The sequence below is a fragment of the Ictidomys tridecemlineatus genome, chromosome 8 (assembly GCF_052094955.1).
Source record: "Ictidomys tridecemlineatus isolate mIctTri1 chromosome 8, mIctTri1.hap1, whole genome shotgun sequence".
Taxonomy (NCBI): Eukaryota; Metazoa; Chordata; class Mammalia; order Rodentia; family Sciuridae; genus Ictidomys; species Ictidomys tridecemlineatus.
In genome coordinates, this window is record NC_135484.1 from 87,512 (window position 1) to 100,741 (window position 13,230).

The 13,230-nt window shown below is 60.2% G+C and overlaps 1 long non-coding RNA gene across 1 annotated transcript; it reads right to left on the minus strand.

Moving 5' to 3' along the window:
* Positions 1-1,866: 1,866 nt before the first annotated feature.
* On the minus strand, positions 1,867-11,408 carry LOC144365939 (uncharacterized). Its single transcript, XR_013424645.1, has 2 exons — positions 10,160-11,408; positions 1,867-10,114 (listed from the first exon to the last, which is right to left on the minus strand). It is a non-coding gene; the product is annotated as an uncharacterized LOC144365939 (long non-coding RNA).
* Positions 11,409-13,230: the final 1,822 nt, after the last annotated feature.

Genomic DNA, 13,230 nt, shown 5'->3' on the forward strand with positions numbered 1-13,230 from the left:
AAGAGCCACTAAACAAAAATGCATTTTAGTGCTCCAGAAGCACCTTCGGAGGAATGGAGGCAGAGGAGTATCTGAGTTGAACCTTCGAGAATGAAAGAAAGACCCTGATTCTTGGAATAAATGTACCCCCACACACAAGGTGAGGATAACTTGCTGGTCCCCCCACAGGTCCAGTGGAAGCCTGAGATCCGCCCCTCCATCCCCAGCAAGACGGATGCAGAGTCCAGCAGCTTCAGAAACACCCAGTGAAACCCGCCAACCCAGGGGCCGTCCTGCGCTCAGGAACCAGGCAAAAGGAAGCCCTCGGGCTGTAAAGGGGAGGAACCCACAGAGCACCGGGACTCTCCAGCCCAATGGGAGAGGGAGCCCGCGGCAGGACCACCTGTGCCAGAGACGGCTCTGAAGACATTCCAGCCCCAGAAAGTCTTCCCCAAGGTGCTCCTTCTGCTTTAAGAAGGTGATCGTCGCGATAATGGTGATTAAAACTGTTATTAGGGGGAAGAGAAAAATCGTCTAACAATTTTATCCAAAGTTAAAGCACGTATTTCAAAAAAGTAACACTGAGCACTGGAAATTAAATAAAATATATAGTTTCCATGTACCAAAGGAAGAAAAGGTGCAATACAGAAGGTTTCATTAATCCAATAATGGGCAGAGAACTTGCAAGAGAGAAAGGAAAAATGAATCACAGAAATGTAGAAATAAAGGTCAGAAACATACTCAGACCAAAGAAAAACTGCAGTAAATACAAAGGGAGCTCCCAGACGGAACTTCTTTGAAAAGACAAGCATCATACTGGATGTTTTTCAATGCAGGGGAAGTTGTAGGACCACAGAGCTAAACAATGCTGTGGGCTCAGAAACGAGCCACCCATGGAAGCAGATGTCAGGCCCAGACCCAGAAGATGCTAAACCAGCGACACACCCACCCAGCGACAGCCCAAGCAGCAAGCCTGTGTCCTGGCACGCGGAACCCCCGCACGGCGTGGGGAGCATCCAACTCCTCTGAGGAAAGTGGCCGACCTGAGTTCGCTGAACTTTGGGAATGACACGGAGCTTGAAGATGGGTCTTGAAGAAGGTCGCCTGCCTGCTGGCGACCCCGGACACCTCTCACTGGGCCATCACTGGCGCTCACAGGTGCTGTTGGTGCCCCCTGCACCCTGCAGAAAACTTCGCCTGGGCTCGGTTGCCGTGAAGGAGACTGCTGCTCTGTGGCATCCAAACTCCAGGAAGGCGAAGCCCAGGATGACGCCGCCCCCGAGGACCAGGCAGGAGCCAACAAGAGTGCCAGGGCACAGAGCCGGGCAGTCAGAGGCCAGCCTGGGTTCGGGGCCTGTGGCCACAGGTCGTGTGAGCCCCTGAGCACTCGCCCCAGAGGGTCACCCCACAGGGCCAGCATGCAGCTGGAGACACAGGGTCCTCCCACAGAGGCTGAGGCCCGGCACAGAAGACGCCCAGTCTCACCAACACGTGGGCTGCCGAGACGGTGAGGGTGGTGCCCATGGGAGGACAGCATGGCCCCAGGCCCAGCTCAGGAAGAACCACACCGACCCCAGGACAAGACGGTCGGCCGGGCTGGGGCTCCAGAGGCTGGAACCAGCAACAGCAACCGCTGGCCTCCTCTGACTCCCCTCTGGAGGACCAGGGCCTGTGGCCAGGGGTTGGGCAGAGGCCCCGCAGCCTGTGAGATCTGCCTCCTGCCCTCCTCAGACACACGTGTGCAGGGCCGGGGCCACGTCCAGTACCTTTGGGGCAACTGAGCACGCACAAGGCTGTTGGGACCCTCCACCAACACTTCACCCTGTAACCGAGCGCTGGGTCCTGTCCCCAACGCCAATCAATGCCAATGTAATAATGAGGACATGGTTTTGAGAAAAAGGGAAAAGAAGGTTTATTGCTTTGCCGCCAAGGAAAAAGGGGACTCCGGTCCCAATGGCTGTGACTCCCATCAGGAGGGACGGGGTTTCAAGGAATTCCTCAAGGGCTACATGGCAGTAGGGGTCCCAGGGCCCCCTGTGGGTGTTAGGATTCACTTGTTGACTTGGGAGATACTCACTGCCCAGACCTCAGCAGGCCTCTCCTTCCTGCAGTGGGTGTGGTCCAGGCCGTTACCTGGGAAGGAAAGGTAACACCGTCTCCCTGATCTTGTTGGAGGGGGAGAGGGGAGAGAGAGAGAAAGCATTAAAACAAATGAACCTTAGAGCCATGAGGGCCACATGCAGAGGGTGAAGGGGCCACGGTGACAACCGCTCCTGGAAGCTCGTCCCCAGAGGGCCCAGCCCGCCCCACCTAGGAGGCCTGGCCTGAGGGCAGGCATGGAGCCCACAGAAGATGCCAGGTCCCATCCTACACCCTTCACGGACACAGAGAGGAATGGGGGGGCGATTCACACGTTATTTCCACAGCCTTGGATGCTGCCTAAAAGAGGACCACATCTCCACAAGGCCACAGGACTCACGCTCCAAGGTGCAGCCACGGGCCACATAGAACCACGTGAACGGAAGTCAAGTGGCATCGACTGGTCTTCCTCAGGACCCAGCGGGCCCTGCACTTGGGGCCACAGTCTGCCCTGCCCTGTGATGGCACAGAAGCTCTGTCAGGCGACCTGCTCTCAGAGGAACCAGCCTCAAACACGAGCCAAGGAACAGACGTCAGAGGGTCTCCTGCCCACCTTGCCTCTGGCACACCTGTGCAGGTGTGCATGCACACACGGGTGCCCAGCCATGCCCCCCAGCCTATACTACTGCACCAGTGTGTCACAGGCACTCACATGCACACACGCCATGCACTTCTGCCTCTACCATCACACAGGTGTGTTATACACACTCATGTGCACCCACGCTACGCACACACGCACACTCACACCATTGCCACCTGTCCATATCGCTGCACAGGCATGTCACATGCACACACAATTCTTACACACCCGCAGTGCCACAGCAGCCCTGAGGCCACAGTGCGGGCAGCTCCCCCAGGTGTGGACCAGGTGCAGTCTTTGGTCAGCAGGCAAGGGGTGGCAAGCAGCGGCCCACAGCCGCCTCACTTTAGGATTTGCAAGCCTTGGGCCAGGGAGTACTCAAGCAGGTGGAGGGCAGAGTGAGATGCCCACAGGGAAAGAGGGGAGCCCCAGCCGCCCAGCACCCCACAGCCGGTAGTCAGCCTGAGGGCAACTCCTGAGCATGTGTGAGGCCAAGTGCATGGGCATGAGCTTGTGTGAGTGCAGGTGTGTGAGTGTGGGGGACTGCACGCGTGAGTGGCCGTGTGAGCAGACGTGATGGTGCAGCATGTGTGTGAGCATGTTAGCACATGCGTGAGTGTCTGCATGCGACTGTTTTTGTGTTCACTCTGAGCACACATGGGCACGGTGTATGAGACTGGTTGTGTTTGTGCGTGCGTGTGGGCACACATGTGGGGGTATGATGGCCCATGTGTCCTGGGTTGGGTGATTCCAACTGTGGCCACTCTCCTCCCCCTACCTGGAGACCCCAGCAGACGCTAGTCCCTCCCATCTGGCCTGGGTCCCAGCCCTCACTGCCAGAGCAAAACCCAGGGCTGGGGGTCCCAGGTGGGGTCCAGCTCTAGAGACTGGCCGGTCAGCCTGGAGCCAGTGTGACGGCCAGTCGGTCCCCCCTGCCTTCCACTTCCTGCTGTCGGCCCCACAGAGCCTCCACCTGGGCACCTGCATGGAGGGCTCACAGAGGGGACCCCTGCAGGTGTGCAGAGGGAAGGGGCTGGGGGCACAGATGAGGCCAGGAGTGGGCTTTCTAAGGTCCTCGGTCGGGAGAGAAGCTCAGGGGGCAGCAGGCCCTGCAGACAGGGCCCGGGGTCAGAGAGGCCGGCCTGCAGCTCGTGGACATGAGCTCTTCTGGGGTCGTGAGGTTCCAGCCCGAAGGAGCCGCGGCCTGCTCAGCACCGCGTGGCCCTCAGCCCTCACAAGTGGGGGAGGCGGCCCACCTGCTGGCTCCAGGCTGTCCCAGGGACGCCGGCTCTGTGCAGGGGCCCAGGCTCCTGCGGACGCCCTCTCACTTCCTGGCACCTCCCTCCCTGGCTCGTGAGGGTGGGATCGGGTCGGCCGTCTCCAGGCTGCAGGTGCCTGTCTGGCCACACACATCCCTGGTGGCAGTTCCAGTCACCTCTCCTGTAACAGGACCCCAGTGACCACCATCAGATCAAACACCACTTCTCCAGAGGGCCCAGGGCCATGCTGGGTGCCAGCCAGCAGGCTGCTTCCCCGCAGCACCACGCCCCGCGGCTGCCATCGGGTCTCCCGTGGCTTCCTCTCTGGGAGGAGGGGGGAGACCCCGAAACCCAGCTGCCCTGGAGACAGGATCCTGCTAGTGCTGAGAGCGAGTGTGAGGTGGCCACGCACCAGCTGCCATCACCAGGAGGTGTGACCCGGAGCTCTGTGTGCCGGTGACCACGCTGCCTGGCTCAGCACCAGCTGCTTCCTGCCGTGCTGCCCAGCATCGCAGGCCTGGGCAGGAGAAGGGGACTCCAAGGGCCTGTGACACTGAACCCTGAAGCCTCAAAGTACACCACCATGTCCCCGGCACATCGACCCGCGGGCACCACCTGAGTGTCGGCCTGTCAGGAGGCAGCGTGAGGCCTCTGGGGAACTGCAGGCCTCCCGGGGCAGGCTCAGACCAGCCCCACAGGGCGCCACTGGGAGCCGCTCCAGATGAGGGACGGCGGAGGCCAGAGCTCAGCCGGGCATGGCGAGGACAGCCCTGTGGCCGGTGCGCGGGGCTGAAGGACAGCTACGGCTCTGTCAGTGCCACCTGCGGCTCAGGCTGAGGCACATGGTCCAAAGAGATGCCTTGGCCTCATGGTACCTTGGGCCTGCCTTCCTGGGGTCAGGACAGAGCAAGGGCGTCCAGACGGCAGACACGGCCACCTCCCTGTGGCCCAGACTACCTGCAGTCTGAAAAGGAAGCTGATTACGGCTCCCTCAACGTTGCTGTGAGGCCTAAATAGGCTCCTGTCTGCACCAGGCAGTGAACACTGGCACCCGGCAAGTGCAGGAGGGCCATCAGAACAGGGCCGGGCCAGCCTCCATGGAACAGCCTCCTCCCAGTGAGGCCCATCAGGACAGGGCCGGGCCAGCCTCCACGGCACAGCCTCCTCCCAGTGAGGCCATTAGGACAGGGCTGGGCCAGCCTCCATGGAACAGCCTCCAGCCAGCAGTGAGGCCCATCAGGACAGGGCTGGGCCAGCCTCCACGGCACAGCCTCCTGCCAGCAGTGAGGCCCATCAGGACAGGGCTGGGCCAGCCTCCACGGCACAGCCTCCTCCCAGTGAGGCCATTAGGACAGGGCTGGGCCAGCCTCCATGGAACAGCCTCCTCCCAGTGAGGCCCATCAGGACAGGGCCGGGCCAGCCTCCATGGCACAGCCTCCAGCCAGCAGTGAGGCCCATCAGGACAGGGCTGGGCCAGCCTCCACGGCACAGCCTCCTCCCAGTGAGGCCATTAGGACAGGGCTGGGCCAGCCTCCATGGAACAGCCTCCAGCCAGCAGTGAGGCCCATCAGGACAGGGCTGGGCCAGCCTCCACGGCACAGCCTCCTGCCAGCAGTGAGGCCATTAGGACAGGGCTGGGCCAGCCTCCATGGCACAGCCTCCAGCCAGCAGTGAGGCCATTAGGACAGGGCTGGGCCAGCCTCCACGGCACAGCCTCCTCCCAGTGAGGCCCATCAGGACAGGGCTGGGCCAGCCTCCACGGCACAGCCTCCTGCCAGCAGTGAGGCCATTAGGACAGGGCTGGGCCAGCTTCCATGGAACAGCCTCCAGCCAGCAGTGAGGCCCATCAGGACAGGGCTGGGCCAGCCTCTACGGCACAGCCTCCTGCCAGCAGTGAGGCTATTAGGACAGGGCTGGGCCAGCCTCCACGGCATAGCCTCCTCCCAGTGAGGCCATTAGGACAGGGCTGGGCCAGCCTCCACGGCACAGCCTCCTCCCAGTGAGGCCCATCAGGACAGGGCTGGGCCAGCCTCCACGGCACAGCCTCCTCCCAGTGAGGCCCATCAGGACAGGGCTGGGCCAGCCTCCACGGCACAGCCTCCTCCCAGTGAGGCCCATCAGGACAGGGCTGGGCCAGCCTCCACGGCACAGCCTCCTGCCAGCAGTGAGGCAGGGGCCAAAGATGGCAATGGGAAGAGAAGCTGAGGGTACAGAAAAGGGGCTGCCTTCCAGCAGCGGGACCCACCCCCAGCCTGAGCCCTGGTCACCTGGAACGGCCAGGGCAGACGGGAGCTCAGCCCAGGGAGGAGCCAAGTCCCCAGCCTCTCTGCTGGAGCCCTGGGAGCAGGGCAAAGCCGAGCGGGAAGCGTGCTGAGGAGCTCCCTCCCCCACGGGCCATGGCCTGCACAGGTCCCAGCCGCGGTTCCTTGGAGGTTGTCAGAGCTGGAAAGCAGGAAAGGTGACTCATCCTGCTCTGAGGAGTCAGGGTGCGGTCAGCCCTGGCACACATGCTCAGCAGCAAGCACACGGAGAGGTGTGGCACGTGGCAGGCGTGTGCAGCTCGTGGCAGGAGGCGGCAAGCTTGGGGCAGGCATGTGTGTGCAAGTGTGGAAAGAGGTGGCTTGTGGCAGGTGTGTGGCATGTGGCAGGCATGTGGCGGGAGATGAGGCAGGCGTGAGCCATGCCTGGTGTGCTTGGCCCCACGTGTGGCTCAGAACTGAGCCTTTGGCAGCCACGTCTTTCTTTCATCCAGATGCACAACCTCAGTGCCACTGCAGAAACCTGGGCATATCTATGCCTCTTGCTCAGTTAGCGCAGAAGGACTGCAAGGCGAGGCCAGGGCCGACAGACACGGCACCAGCTGCCCTCCGGTGACCCACTCCCAGCTCGGAAGGAGCAGGAAGCACAAACAGTAAGGCCCCGCAGGTCAGGAAGGCGCGGCCACCGCAGGGTAGGAGAACCGCAGGAAAGGGAAGACACCGCTAGAGCCGGGATGCTCGGGCCAGCACTGGCCAGCACGGAGGCGGGACTCCGAGGTATACTCCAAGGGCACCAGGAGTATGTCCAAAGGGGATTAGCGGGGTAGGGTCTGCTTCAGGCTGGTGGCTGGGTGGCAGGATGGTCTTGCAAGGACGAAGGTGAGAAGAGGAGCCAGCTCAGAACAGATTCCAGGGCAGGAGCAGGCAGCTGAGAGCTGGCCCTGCAGGAGAGGGGCTTCATCCCTGGGGACACATTGATGTGAAAACAGGAGGCGTTCTCAACTCATAAACGCCTCAACTGAACCGAGACGGGAAACCTGCGGTGTGCTTAATTCTGGTCAGATTCTCCGGCCTTTCCAGATTTTGTCTAGTGGTGGCGTGAAGCTGTCCCCTTCCCATCTCAGGTTGGCTGGGAGACAAGGCGAAGCAGGCTCTGAAGGACAGCAGGCCCTGCTCCAGGGCCCATGGGCATTGTCTGTCCCAGGGAAGGTCTGTCGAGCCCCACGCCACATCCTGAGTCGGCCCTGGCTGGCAGAGACAGACCCCAGACAGTCCCTGAAGCAGGTTTGTTTCCAGGCTGGAGCGTGTCCTTGCTGGTGCTCCGCACAGGAGAGCGGCAGCCCCTGGAACTCAAGCCCTGTCCTCGAGAGTCTTGTTGGGACAGTGGGACACAGGCAGCAGGCCACGCCAGCAAATGAAGGTCTGGTGGACAGTGCAGGAGGAAGAGACGGCCTCTCGGGGAGGCTGCCAAGGAGTCCCCTTAGAGTCAGAGTTGCCAATAGAAGGAGCAATCCGCGGCCTGAGGCAGGGCGGGAGGCAGGAGAGGGCAGGCCCTGGAGTGAAGGACAGCAGGAGAGGGACTGGTCCTCGGCAGGTGGGGCCTCTCAGAGGGAGAGGGGTCGCATGGAGTCGCATGGAGTCGGGAGACGGCATCTGCTGGTGGGCTCCCCGAGGGCAGGGCTCCGCGGGGCTTGCGGGCGTGGGGGCGTGAGGGGCGGCTGCTGCAGGCCTGAACCAGTGCCGGCCGGGAGGGAAAGAGGCCCCGCAGCGCCTCTGCTCCCTGGTTCAGAGGTCCTCCAGTGCCCTTTGTCCAGGACTGACGTGACTCCCTGTGCACAACCCAGAGGGCTGCCACAGTGACAGTGCCTGTCCCCAGGGCCGCTCCACCCTCTACCTCGGCAGCCACCCTTTCTGCGAGCTGAGATGACACACAGACCCAAGTCCCTTCCTGTGTCACTGGCCGCCAGTCCAGGGTCACCTCCAGACCTGTGCAGGGCATCCTGGGGGCTGTTTCTGGCCTTAGAGCACCAGTGACCACTTCCCTGCCTCTGCCTTGCAGCCTCCAGGTGACTGTGGCAGAATGGGGAGCCTGAGAGTCGCACTGGCACCAGGCGGCGAGCAGGCCACCCCACTCTCAGCTGCCTGGCAGCACGGCACCTCTGCGCCTTGTGCCAGCATCCCTGTGTCGTCTCCCCGCCCTGCACAGGTGTGCAGCACCGAATGTCAGTGCCCACCCGCCTCAGACCCACCCTGGCCTTCACCATCACTGCCCGCTGCTTTCCTTGGTGCTCTGGCCATCCTCTGCACTGCATTCCACAGCTGCTGCCCAGCCCTGGCCCTCGGGTGGCCAGCTCAACTCCCACCGGGAGCCCCACAGCACAGAGCACTGCTCTACCCCAAGAGGCAGGCTCACGGTTGTGCTTCTGCACATTTTTACGAGGTTACCTGGCCGGTGTCTGCCTTTTCAACAGACTGCATGCTCCCTTCTGGCTGAGACCCACTGTGTGCAGTGACTGACATATGGAGGAGCCACGTGAGGCCAGGGTACAGGGAGCATGCTGTTCCTCTTGTGGGATCCAGGAGGGCACTGTCCGGCTCGGAGCCTGCTAAGTGTGGGACAACGGCGACACACACCTGTGAACATCCATCAAGCAAGGAAGGGCAAGAAAGAGGTACAAGCTAGAGTGCAGACTGGAGCCGCCATGTTGAGGCTGTGGGGCTTATGGGAGAAGAAATGTGGCCTGGTCACAGTAGAGGCAGAGACCTAACCACAGGTAGGGAAAGTCCAGCACAGGCTACTCCTGGAACTGGACCTGCTAAGCACTCGGTGCTCAGCTGAACTAGATCTAGAGCAGGATGGGTGAAACCTAGGCTAGTCAGGCTGTGCTGCAGACACGCGGCTGCGATAAGCAGGTCTCAGGCAGCACGCACCATCTGATCCCTGCCTGGAGACCACGGCTTGAGGCCCTGGAGGTGAGGTGGGTAAAGGTGGCGTGGGAAGGTGCACGCCATGTGAACGGGAGCCCAGTCGACACTGACCACCTGAGTTCCAGCCTAGAGCAAGGGGGAAGCACACAGATGGAGAGGAGGAGTTGACTCCACAGCAAAAGGGGGCTCATCCTGCAGCCGGGAGCATGGGGTCGGGTGTGCCCACGGCAGAGGGGAAGGACCAGTGCCGTCAGGGGGAGTGCCAGGCACCATGTCTGAGCTTTGAGCCAGGTCGGCAGCCCCTGTTCTCTTTGGCTCTGCCCTCAGGTTCAGAAATATAAAGGTTTTCAGATAATGGGTGCAATTTTGTTCACCAGGAACTAAAAGGTAGTGCAGCGGAAGAGCTGCACCAAAGAGATGGGGACAGCTGGGGACCTGGGAAGCCACCACCTCCTTACCACCCTGGCACCCAGCTGGGGACCCAGGAAGCCACCCTCCTCACCACCCTGAAACAGGGGACCCCAGAAAGCCACCTACCTCACCACTCTGCAGCTGGGGACCCCAGGAAGCCACATTCTTCACCAGCCTGGCACCCAGCTTGGACCCCAAGAAAGCCACTCACTTCACCATCCTGGGCACCCAGCTGGTACCTGGGAAAAGCCACTCACTTCACCATCCTGGGCACCCAGCTGGTACCTGGGAAAAGCCACTCACTTCACCATCCTGGGCACCCAGCTGGTACCTGGGAAAAGCCACTCACTTCACCATCCTGGGCACCCAGCTGGTACCTGGGAAAAGCCACTCACTTCACCATCCTGGGCACCCAGCTGGTACCTGGAAAAGCCACTCACTTCACCATCCTGGGCACCCAGCTTGGACCCCAAGAAAGCCACTCACTTCACCATCCTGGGCACCCAGCTGGTACCTGGGAAAAGCCACTCACTTCACCATCCTGGGCACCCAGCTGGTACCTGGAAAAGCCACTCACTTCACCATCCTGGGCACCCAGCTGGTACCTGGGAAAAGCCACTCACTTCACCATCCTGGGCACCCAGCTGGTACCTGGAAAAGCCACTCACTTCACCATCCTGGGCACCCAGCTTGGACCCCAAGAAAGCCACTCACTTCACCATCCTGGGCACCCAGCTGGTACCTGGGAAAAGCCACTCACTTCACCATCCTGGGCACCCAGCTGGTACCTGGAAAAGCCACTCACTTCACCATCCTGGGCACCCAGCTGGTACCTGGGAAACGCCACTCACTTCACCATCCTGGGCACCCAGCTGGTGCCTGGGAAAAGCCACTCACTTCACCATCCTGGGCACCCAGCTGGTACCTGGGAAAAGCCACTCACTTCACCATCCTGGGCACCCAGCTGGTACCTGGGAAAAGCCACTCACTTCACCATCCTGGGCACCCAGCTGGTACCTGGGAAAAGCCACTCACTTCACCATCCTGGGCACCCAGCTGGTGCCTGGGAAAAGCCACTCACTTCACCATCCTGGGCACCCAGCTGGAGAAGCGGGGAAACCACCCTCCTCACCACCCTGCAGCTGGGGACCCCCAGGAGGCCATCTACCTCACCACCCTGGGCACCCAGCTGGGGACGAGGAGAGCCATCTGCCAGCCACCCTAGGCACTTGCTCAGCAAAGTGGGCACCAACTGACAGTCAACGAGCACAGACCCCTGCAGCCCTGAGTGTGCTCCTGGGGACCACCTGCAGCTGTCAAGATGGGACCTGCCATGGCTGCTCAGCACTGTTGGAAAACTGGGTGGAGCCACAGATTCTCAGACCTCAGCCCAGATCTGCCAAATCAGAAACTCTGTGGAGGGTCCCCAAATCTGGCACTGAGACATGACAATACTGGCTCTGTAGGGTGCAGAAGTGAGACCCCGCCCCGCAGAGCACCAAGCAGTTTAGAAGGTTGAAGGCCCCACCAGGAAAAACAGGGGGGTCATCATGAGACAACCAAACTTGGAGGAATCCCTGTCACTTAGCCAACAGGGACACAGCAGAAGAGAATGCTCACCAGGCTTGAGAGTCCCAGCCTGAAGCTCATTTCTCATATGCAGAGAGAGACTTTGAGCCTTTAGAATAGACTCAAGATTCCATAGTACAGAGGGAACATAAGAAAGACAGCTGCAGAGAGCCAGGTGGTGAGTCCACATGGAGCACAACAGCCCAGCTGAGATCTAACCACACCTAGGGATCTCAGGGAGGAAGGACCAGAAGGAGGTGAGTCCACATGGAGCATGACAGCTGAGCTGAGATCTACCAACACCTAGGGCTCTCAGGGAGGAAGGACCAGAAGGAGGTGAGTCCACATGCAGCATGACAGCTGAGCTGAGATCTAACCACACCTAGGGCTCTCAGGGAGGAAGGACCAGAAGGAGGAGAGTCCACATGGAGCACAACAGCCCAGCTGAGATCTAACCACACCTAGGGCTCTCAGAGAGGAAGGACCAGAAGGAGGTGAGTCCACATGGAACATGACAGCTGAGCTGAGATCTAACCACACCTAGGGCTCTCAGGGAGGAAGGACCAGAAGGAGGAGAGTCCACATGGAGCATGACAGCTGAGCTGAGATCTAACCACACCTAGGGCTCTCAGAGAGGAAGGACCAGAAGGAGGAGAGTCCACATGGAGCATGACAGCTGAGCTGAGATGTAACCACACCTAGGGATCTCAGGGAGGAAGGACCAGAAGGAGGTGAGTCCACATGGAGCATGACAGCTGAGCTGAGATCTAACCACACCTAGGGATCTCAGGGAGGAAGGACCAGAAGGAGGTGAGTCCACATGGAGCATGACAGCTGAGCTGAGATCTAACCACACCTAGGGATCTCAGGGAGGAAGGACCAGAAGGAGGTGAGTCCACATGGAGCATGACAGCTGAGCTGAGATCTAACCACACCTAGGGCTCTCAGGGAGGAAGACCAGAAGGAGGTGAGTCCACATGGAGGATGACAGCTGAGCTGAGATCTAACCACACCTAGTGCTCTCAGGGAGGAAGGACCAGAAGAGGTGAGTCCACATGAAGCATGACAGCTGAGCTGAGATCTAACCACACCTAGGGATCTCAGGAAGAAAGGACCAGAAGGAGGTGAGTCCACATGGAGCACAACAGCCCAGCTGAGATCTAACCACACCTAGGGCTCTCAGGGAGGAAGGACCAGAAGAAGGTGAGTCCACATGGAGCATGACAGCTGAGCTGAGATCTAACCACACCTAGGGATCTCAGGGAGGAAGGACCAGAGGGAGGTGAGTCCACATGGAGCATGACAGTTGAGCTGAGATCTAACCACACCTAGGGATCTCAGGGAGGAAGGAACAGAAGGAGGAGAGTCCACATGGAGCATGACAGCTGAGCTGAGATCTAACCACACCTAGGGCTCTCAGGGAGGAAGGACCAGAAGGAGGTGAGTCCACATGGAACATGACAGCTGAGCTGAGATCTAACCACACCTAGGGTTCTCAGGGAGGAAGGACCAGAGGGAGGTGAGTTCACATGGAGCATGACAGCTAAGCTGAGATCTAACCACACCTAGGGCTCTCAGGGAGGAAGGACCAGAAGGAGGTGAGTCCACATGGAACATGACAGCCCAGCTGAGATCTAACCACACCTAGGGCTCTCAGGGAGGAAGAACAGAAGGAGGAGAGTCCACATGGAGCATGACAGTTGAGCTGAGATCTAACCACACCTAGGGATCTCAGGGAGGAAGGACCAGAAGGAGGAGAGTCCACATGGAGCATGACAGCTGAGCTGAGATCTAACCACACCTAGGGATCTCAGGGAGGAAGGACCAGAAGGAGGTGAGTCCACATGGAGCATGACAGCCCAGCTGAGATCTAACCACACCTAGGGCTCTCAGGGAGGAAGGACCAGAAGGAGGTGAGTCCACATGGAACATGACAGCCCAGCTGAGATCTAACCACACCTAGGGATCTCAGGGAGGAAGGACCAGAAGGAGGTGTGTCCACATGGAGCATGACAGCTGAGCTGAGATCTAACCACACCTAGGGATCTCAGGGAGGAAGGACCAGAAGGAGGTGTGTCCACATGGAGCATGACAGCTGAGCTGAGAT